We start from the raw sequence: 10264 nt of genomic DNA on the forward strand, positions 1-10264 counted from the left end.
CTATGTCAAATACATTGGTGGTGCGCAGTGGGCATGTTTCTGCATTTTTTTAAAAACTCTACTAATTGGGTTTCCTTTTGATAGTCTTAGCAGAGATGATTATTGGGCCAGGAAGCCTGAGTTATCGTTTTACCCATTAAAATTATTCTTCCTGGTTATTACTGAAGAACATAGGTGGAGCCATGAGAAGAAAATAGAAATCTGCTGCCTTTGCTGTGTATAGAGTGACCAGAGAGCAAGTGTGAAAAAATCAGGACAGAGGGTGGGTGGTAATAGGAGCCTATATAAGAAAAAGCTCCAAATATCAGTATTATCCCTATAAAGTCGGGACATCTGGTCACCCTAGCTGTGTATCTGTTCTGAGGATAAACACTGGACTTTATTCTGCAGAGCACTCAATCTTAGTGTCTTTCACTCTCACTTATTTCACCTACGTACTTAACCTAAATCAGAAATGTGTATACATTTTTATAGCATAGAATTTGGCCCAGTGGTCTTGGAGTTGGCACTCCACAAAAGGGTTTGATTCCTAGGTTCATCCTCAGATGCTTTCAAGAACTTGGAGCTCTGTAGAGGTGGCATCTAAAAATGCTTGTGTTTTACTGGTAAAATGTACCCCGGAACAATAAACTAGTAAAGCAAAGCCTAGGGAGTGTCCAGACCCTTTATGAAGGTGTTAACCATCTTGAGTTAATTGGTGATCAATTTAAGATAAAAACTCTAGTGAAGACAAGCCCTTATGGCAGGAATAGGCCTCATGTTGCTCTGCAAAACCCTGAGGGCTAATAAAGGAAAAGTGAAGCAGAGATCCAAGGGGAGCGCTTCCTCAGCCAAAAAATTGTTTAAAAATAGGTAAGTTGGAGGGCATGATGCAGGGTGAACATAGCATTAAGCTCTTTAGCTTATGTGGATGATGTAAAACTGGCAGACACATTTGAATTAATTATGATACTCTTCGCTATCTTAGAAAATTTATGTAGTCAATTTGACTTACAATAAACGCCAAGAAGACAAAGTGGCTTGGAATCAATAAGTTTTTACTTGTTCTAGCAATGAAGTCATAGAACAAGTTAAAAACGTATGGATTCCAAGGCCAGAAAGGACTACTGTGATCATCTAGTCTGACCTCCTTCCCCAAAATAATTCCTAGAGCGTATCTGAAAAACATCTAAACTTGATTTAAAAATTGTCAGTAATGGATAATCCACTACAACCCTTGGTAAATTGTTCCATTGGTTAATTACTGTTAAAAATTTCCAGTCTGAATTTTTTTTCAACTTCCAGCCATTGAAGTGTGATATACCTTTCTCTGTTAGATTGAAGAGCCCATTATTAAATATTTAGATACTGAACGACTGTAAACAAGTTACCCCTTAACCTTCTGTTTGTTAGACTCAAAGGATGTGTCTACACAGCAAAGAAATATCCACAGCAGACTCAGGCTCATAGAGCTTGGGTTGAGAGGCTGTTTTATTGCTGTGTAGACTTCCAGGCTTGAACTGATACCCAAGGTCTGGGACCCTCCCACATCACAGGGTCCTGGAGCCCAGGCTCCAGCCCGAGCCCTGAAGTCTACACAGCAATGAATGGTTGCATGGCCTGAACACTGGAGCTCAAGTCGGTTAGCATGGGGCAGCCATGGGTGTATAGTTGCTGTTTAGACATACCCAGTGAGCATAAACTATTTAGCTTATCACTGTAAGAGATGGTTTCTAATACTTTAATCATTCTTGTGACTCTTCTCTGAACCCTCTCCAATATATCAACATCCTTCTTAAATTGTGGGCACCGGATCTTGACACACTGTTCCACTAGTTGTCACATCAGAGCCAAATATAGAGGTAAGAGAACCTCTCTGCTCCTACTAGAGCAGTGGTTCTCAACCTATTCACCATTCTGGGTCACAGGTTAAGAACCATTCTGCCAGATGCACATTGGCCTGCCAACCTCTGCACTGCCAGCATGCCCCTTCCCTTTGAGGGCTGACCTGGATCACATGCCACACTAACCCTTTGCCCAGCGCCCTGTCGACTCCCTATACCCCACACATACCCCTTGCCCAGCGCCCCTCCCTCCCACAATCTTTCCACAGACACATGTGCCCAGAGCGGGACCAGGAGTGGAGCTCTGCGGCATGGGGCTGGGCGGGGGGCGGGGAGACCCTAAAGAGCCAGGAGCAGGGCCAGGAGCAGACTCCCAAGTAAAACCTGGGGGTGCTACAGCACCCCCTCTCCACGCACACGTAGTTTCCAGGCCTATGCTGCCCAGAGCCCCCCGTAAGGCCCCCACTGCTCAGCACCCCAAGCCTTTCACTGCCCAGAGACCCCACCCGAAACCTCCCCAGAGACCCATTCTCCTGCCCTCTGCCGTATCCACTGGCCACACTGCTGACTGAAGTGCTCCAGTAGGGCTGCCTGATGCTGTTTTCCCCTCAGTCAGCCCACCCCCTGCCAGACTGGAGTGGCAAATTTTGAATTTTTTTAGCACACAGCTGTGCAGGCCACAGATTGAGAACCACTGTACTAGAGTTACCCCTGTTTATGTATCTCAGGAATGCATTACCTTTTTTGGCCACATCTTCACACTGGGACCTCATGTTCAGCTGATTCTCCACCATGAGCTTCAGATCTTTTTCAGTCACTGCTTCCCAGAGCAGAGTCCCCCATCCTGTAAGTATGGCCTACATTCTTTGTTCCTACGTATATACGTTTACATTTAGTTGAATTAAAACACACATTGTCTGCTTGTGCCCAGTTTACCAAGCAATCCAGATCACACTTGAATCAGTGACCTGTCCTCTTCATTACCACTCACCTAAATTTTATCAGCAATAATTTAGTTTTCTTCCCGGCCTTTAATAAAAATGTTAAATAGCATAAGACCAAAAGCTGATCCCTGCAGAATCCTGCTGGAAACATACCTGCTCAGTGCCGATTCTCCATTACAGTTACGTTTTAAGATCTATCACTTAGCCAGTTTTTAATCCATTGAATGTGTGCTATGTTAATTTTATATTCTAGTTTGCTTAATCAAAATGTGTTGTACCAAGTCAAATGCCTTCCAGAAGTCTAAGTACATCATGTCAACACTATTACCTTTATCAACCAAGCTTGCTGTCCTGTCAAAAAGAGGTATGAAGTTAGTTGACAGGATCTATTTTCCATATACCCATGTTGATTTGTATTAATTTCATTACCTTCTTTAAATTCTTTATTAATCGAGTCCCCTATCAGCTGCTCCATTATCTTGCCTGTATGTGTATGTAGGAAGCTTGATCTGTGCCAATGGTTCCATCAAGAATGAGGTTAAAAGGAGATGTGCTTTAGTTGCAAGGGATGCATAGAAGTTGACGGGATTGTGGACTGATAACATTATATTTGGTACCAAAGTGAACATTTATCAGCATACTAACAGTATCTCAACGGCCTAGAGACGCAGTTACATTGAAAGAAACAGACATCAGAAAGCTGGAGACAGTAGAGATGAGAGTTCATCGAAAGATGGCAGGTACAAAGTGGAATGATTTTAAGACAAATGAATAAGTTAGGAGAGTAGCATATGAAATCAGGGTATGGGACTGACTGCAGTTGAAAGGATTACGATGTTGGAGACACTGTAGCAGACAAACAGATGATAGCATGCCAAAGAAAATAATGCAAATGTAAGCACTGTTGCAGAGCTAGAGGCCGACCACCTACTAGATGGCATGACATTGTATGCGTGGATGTGACCAGGCTATTATTAATGGAGAAATAGGTATGGACAAGAATGAATGGCAATGCTGTACTGCTCCTCATGTCTGTAAAGATGCTTTGGGATGAGAAGAAGGTAGTTTTAAAAAACTCCCTCTTAAAACTTGAAAATATACCCTGTATTTTGAATTACTGAATATAGTAGGTTTTATTATTAAATTGTCTTATGAGAGCAGTAATGCTTCTAATACTGTGAAGTTGATTTCAGATGATAGCAAGCACTTAAGTAGTACTTTATATTTTCAGGTGCTATACAAATATTAACTAATTCTGATAATATTCCTGAGGGAAGAAGAAACTCAGTAACTGAGATGTTGGCGACTTCCCCAAGATCACAGAATACGTCAGTGGTAGTGGTGCAATTAGTGCAATTAGATATCAGAAGATCTTGAATCCCAACTCCATGTTCATTTCCCTATACCATACTGCTTCCCATATAAATAGCTGCAATTCTTGGGTGCTGAATGTATATTCATTATGCTGCATTTCAAACAAATCTGACTTGCCCATCTGTGATAATGGTAAAGACCTTTGAACAGAGATAAATCATAATCAGGATAAATTTGCATGATGCCTTACATTTCATTTAGTCATCATAACTGTTGTATCACATTGACAATGGAAACTGAAAGAGGAGGAGATAGAAAATGTCATTATCAGTTGTCTTCCCTCAAACAATAAATCAGCTCACTATGATTCACTTTAATGATCACAGAATGCAGTCATCTGACTGTAATAAGAGAACAAACTTTATTGTTTAGTTATATATATATATATATAAAAGAGGGCTGATTACTTTTAACTTGCAAAAGATGTTGGCTAAGAAACTGTATGTGTAGGATGATACATAACTAGAATTATGTTGATTAAGTTAATAACTCTCTCTTGATACATGTAGGACTAATTGTTAGCAATAGTATTTTCGGTAGAGTGGAGGCAGGTGAGGTAGAAGTTGCAGTAGTTAGCAGTCGTCAGGTTCAGTGGTAATTATTAAAGCTCTGTGGATTGCAAGGGATTTAGAATTCTAAGTAGTGTAGAAGGCAAACAGCCAGCTGCAGATGAAATCTGACAAAAAACAAACAAACAAACCCATGTTCATATGGCAAAATACATAGCGCAGATAAATTATAGTTGATATTATTCTAATTAAAACAGACTGCTACATTTGTTCTTTGTTTATTTTAATTTCAGACAATCATCTCCTTTATGACAGTACGCACTGATATCATCCGATCTGAGAGAAACTAATCACGTCCCTTACCTCCCTATATCCAGTACAGCTCAGTACTGCTAATAAGAGTGTGACACTATCACTATCATAGCCTGCTATGTCTTTATTCTCATCCACTTAAGAGCAGATGCAATGGGGCATATTCAGTAAAAGCTAGCAGAGAGACGGAAAGTTCTGGCTTGTTCACCTGTCCTCTAGTCTTTTGTGGCCTATAGCTGTAACTGTTAATTTGCTGAGCAAAATAAGGCCTAACACTCAGCTTGATAACATGTCTTTGTTTATCTTCCTGCCTACACCAAGCAGGTATCATCAAGTGGAGAGATGACCAAGGCAGGCAGCAGGGTTATGGATATGGTTAGAGTTGGATTGGCTAGCTCGAAGTTGGTGGTTGTTATTAAGTGGCTAACTCTGGTCCAGAATACATGAGAAATATGAGCTCCTCGTCCCCTTCCCCTAGGCTGCTTTGCCTGTTCCTGCTGTTGATTTAACATACCATATATTCCTGCTCTTTTGAGGCATCAGTGTAATTAAGAATCACTGTGCCTGTGTACCACAATAGCTTTAGAGTTTCCCATGACAGCTGCCTAGTGTGACCACCTTTTCAAAAGGCAAAAGTGGGACAGGTGCAGGAGCCCCACCCCTGCCCCTCCTCTTCCTCTAAGGCCCTGTCTCTGCTGCTTCTCTTCCACCTGAGGCCCTGCCCCCTGGCCAGGTGAGAAGCTGGAGTCAGGCTGTGGTAAGAGCTGCCTAGGGAGCCTGGGCCACTGTGGGGAGTCCCACACCCTCCACCTACCTTGGGCCAGGGGCTGGGATGCCTGAGAGCAGCCTCTGGCCCATGTCTCCACCCCCTGGGGCATGCCTCCCAGGGCAGCTGTAGAGTCTGGGGCTCCCTTGGTGGCTCTTACCATGTCCCAGCTCTGGCTTCCAGCCTTGGCAGGGGGTGGGGCCTTGGAAGGAAGAGGAAGAGCAGGGGTGGGGCCTGGTGGTGGTGGGGATGCTAAGGCCCATCTCCCCATCCCACCGCCGCTCCAGGAAGAGACTGATGCTGCCCGTGAGCCTTGGGCAGACATGGAGCGGTACTTCAGAGAATCCTTGACAAATGCTGTCCCAGAGTCATTCAGGTCAGGACCAGGACTTAAACTCTGTATTTTGGGACTGTCCTGCCCAGTTCAGGATAGGTGGTCACCCCATTGCTGCTATACATTTAATAATATCCTGTGGTTGGGACAGGAACAAGTGCTATGTTCTTGGCTGAAGAGAAGACTGGAGATACTTGACGAACTTATTTTTAATAGGTGATTGAGGATGTATTTTGCTTTTTCAATTATTTATTTATTTTTTTGCTTCTCAGGCTGCTATTTAATCAGCGAGAGGAAGAAAGATAAAACTTCTACAGTAATAGATTAAGAGGGGGTTAATATGTATGCATTGACTATATGCCAAGAGATTGCCGTGCTTGTGCTTTCTATTGACTGCTTTATTTGATTGACTAGTGGAGAATTGTTGTTCAGAGGAATCATTCACTGACCATGTTTAGGCAATCCTGTCTCAGCAAGTGTTTGCTATCCAACTCCTTCAGGTATTAAAGAATATATTACTACACCTAGGGCTGCGATACGCACAGGTTGTGCACTGATTTAACTACATTATTTTATAAATTGGTCTAGTTAAATCCCAGCAGACCCCATGTGCAGACATTATTTTGGGCTGAATGCCCTATATAGATTTAATGTAAATCTGTAAAAATATTATTTAAGCTAAATTGATTTTTGATGATTTTACAGATTTAAGAGTTTCTATGCCAGGGAGGTTTCACTGATTTAACTATATCAGTGCACACATAGGAATTGTTATTCTGGAACAGAAACCTAAGGGTTGATCTAGCCAAGCATTCTGTCGCCAGCAGTGCCCAGCATCAGATGCTTCAGAGGAAGGTGCAAGAAACCCCTGATTTTTTTGGATTACTGTACTTTAATTTGTATCTCCCGCTGAATAGAAAGTCAGGTTAAATAGTTTGCTGTTACTCATTCAAGTTCTTTCCATGAAATCTATCTTGTGTTTCAGGTTTGTTTTTTTACGGGAGGGTTCACCCTTATTTATCTCATCCTTGCAACAGCAATGTGTGTGCCCTCATGCCTAAAATACTTGATTTTCATTTCCTCCCAGGAGAGCTTATAGCAGTGCTCCTTATTTTGTGCTGAAATGTTGGCTCACGTGGTTTTGAGCAACTATGATCAAATGATGCCTGCTCTGTGTTTTTTTGCATTGACTGGGTTTTTAAAGCCCACAGTGATGTTGGCCCTGGCTGTACGCAAGGCCTCTTCCTTGTGTTTCTTTCTGATTGGTTTCTGTGCTCACACACCACCTGTCTTTTGGGGATTCAGTGGTACTGTAGTATTTTAATCAGCAATTATTCTTTGACTGTGATGGGCCCTAATGTACGGAATTCACTTTCATAAAATAGCAATTTATCTGTCCTTTTCATCTTTAAAAAAAAAAAAAAACATCCTTAAATCTTTTTTTCCAGTGGTGCGTTTTAACATGATTGCCGTTAGCCTTATATTTATTACCCTCTTCTCTCAGACATCATTTAGCACATTTACCTTCTGTTGCAGATGCCCTTTCTTTGCTTAATGACTTGAACTAATAGTGCATTTTATTATTTTAATATATCAATGAGGACCTTAGGTTCCCACAGTGGGTGGGAAGTGGAGGATTTACTTTAGAAACATAGTAGTAGTAATTCCTTTCTGTTTTGACCTGCAGAACATTTTATTCACGCTGCTATAGTAATGTACAGGCAAGTCTTAACATACACGGGGGTTCAATTCTGTGGTTATCGCGTAAAGTGAAAACCGCGTATACTGAAAATTATATCCCCAAGCCCTTTAAATCCCACCCGCAGCTCTGACAGCAGGGCCAAGGTGGCATTTAAAGGGCTTCTCTGGGCTTCCGCCGCCATGGGGAGCCCAGAGGAGCCCTTTAAATGCCACCCCAGCCCGGCTGCTGGAGCTGTGGGCAGGATTTAAAGGGCTCTGCTGGGCTTCCCGCCATGGTGAGGAGCCCGGAGGAGCCCTTTAAATCCCGCCCACAGCTTTGGCAGCCCAGCTGGGGCTGGCATTTAAAGGGCCCAAAGCTCCAGGGTGGCTGGAGTCTCGGGCCCTTTAGTTCACCTCAGGGGCTACCAGCCACCTCTGCAGCTGGGAGCCCCCTGGGTGATTTAAAGGCACATGCCCCAGGACCTTTAAATCTTGAGGCCACGCCTCTTCCACTTGAGGCCACTCCCCCTGGACTCCGGCCCTTCAGCATAAAGCTGAAATCACGCATGTTGAATACATGTAAGCTGTGACAGACCTGTATCCGGTTAATTCCAAATGCCCATGTGACCTGTTTAGGAGAGGTCTTTCAAGGCCTGGATTTTCTACAACAATCATGTTGAAGGACGTGGTTACAGCAGAGTTGTTCGCCAACATAATTAAATGCTATGTGGTCTTGTAGTTGAGATGTAACTTTATTTCCACAGTCTGGCTTTGTCCAAGGCTGTAGCACAGTTTTTGGACAACCATGGTTTCTAACAACTGTTTTTCTTTATTCCCTTATTACAAATGAGCCTCTACTGCAGGTTGCCAACCCTCTAGGATTGTCCTGGAGTCTCCAGAAATTCAAGATTAATCTTTAATTAAAGATTGTCATGTGATGAAACCTCCAGGAATACGTCCAACCAAAATTGGCAACCCTATTCTAGTGTGCAGAACCATTTATATGTCTAATTTAGATTTAGCGGGAATCTACTGTAGACTATTTTAACAATTTACTTTAATAAAATATAATTTAAAAATAAAAGTAACTGCTACAGTGAACTGTAGGAATATTCAGCAGGTGACCACAAGGTGGAGTTTCTAAAGAGTTTTCAATCAAGGCCTTGACATTTCTTTAGCTCTAATTCTAAAATTAATTTGAATATTGTTTAAAAAACGTTTCATATTAATGCTGAAACAAAACTTGTGTTTAAAAAAAGGGCTTGTTCTCTGTAACTCTCACCAACTAATTTCAAAATGCAACAGATTGTACCAGCTTCAAGATTAGTTTAAACTGGATGAAATTGTCAAACCTGGATGCCTAAAATAAGACTTCTAAATTTGTGTTTAAATAGCTAAATAAAATGGGGCCTGGTTTTCCGAGGTGAGGCGCCCCAGTGCCTTCTCTTGACTTCATTGGGATTTATGGGTATTCGGCACCTCTGAAAATGAGGCCACTTCTGTGTGGGAGATTAATATGTATTTGGAAGCCTGTTTGTAGCCCTCCAGATTTGAACATTTTAGCCATATGTTAAACAAAGTTGTTCCAGTATTGAACTTTGCAGGTTTCAACTTGACACTTCGCTCCCTGTAAACCTCCCTACTCTTTTCTTCCACCAGGACTCCATGTTGGCACTGATCCCCCACCCCCCACTGCTGTTTTTTTAATCTCCTGTGTAATAAGCCCTCAAATGCTTTAAAATCTAGGTTGAACTGATTCACTTTACTCTTGTCAGTGTTTGGTCGCAGTTTCAAAGTACTCTTAATGGTAAAAATGATTTTAAGTATATTTTTGTTTTTTAAAACTACAAATATTCTTATGAGAAACTAGTACATTCAAAATCAGTCTCTGAGTGTGACATGCAATAATGTGGGAGCTACGCCGGCTAGGGTTAAAGTTGTTAATAAATATTATCTCCAAAATTTTGAGCATTCTTGTTGATGTAATTAAAGATGTAGTACTCAAACCCAGAGAAAAGTATAAGGGAAATATTATTGCTTCTGTTGTACGAAATATGTAAATGAAGAAAATAAACAAGAAAAGTGGTTCTATTTCCAGCTTTTATGAGGACATTACAAATAATGAAACATTAAAAATAGAAAAGGGAAAATGCCTCTTTTAGCCTATTTTTCTATATATGGAAAAATAACATTTTGAATACTTTGAAATGCTTTGATTGGTGGACAATGGAAAAATTAAAAATAAGTTATAATACATGAACTATTTCAGTCTTAAATTCGTGTGCTACATGGCAATCTAATATTGCAGTTGTTTGACATAAATTTGATTGCTTTTATTCGTAGATGAACCTGGCATTGTATAGTAAAAGAAGCAATAATTTGCACTTATTAAAAGCTTTGCAAAAATTAAACTTTACAGCACATATTTGAGGCATGTAAGTGTTTTACTCACTTTTCAGCTGCATATATTGAGGCAAAAGTGATTAGTTGAATTCTAGTCTCAGTTCTGCTATTAATTCCTG

At 41.3% G+C, this 10264-nt stretch overlaps 1 protein-coding gene across 5 annotated transcripts in view; it reads left to right on the forward strand.

Annotated features, from left to right (window-relative positions):
- Positions 1–10264, forward strand: part of C9H7orf50 (chromosome 9 C7orf50 homolog) — a 202070-nt gene that overhangs the window by 69195 nt on the left and 122611 nt on the right. The window lies entirely within an intron of this gene.

The sequence above is a fragment of the Gopherus flavomarginatus genome, chromosome 9 (assembly GCF_025201925.1).
Source record: "Gopherus flavomarginatus isolate rGopFla2 chromosome 9, rGopFla2.mat.asm, whole genome shotgun sequence".
NCBI lineage: Eukaryota > Metazoa > Chordata > Testudines > Testudinidae > Gopherus > Gopherus flavomarginatus.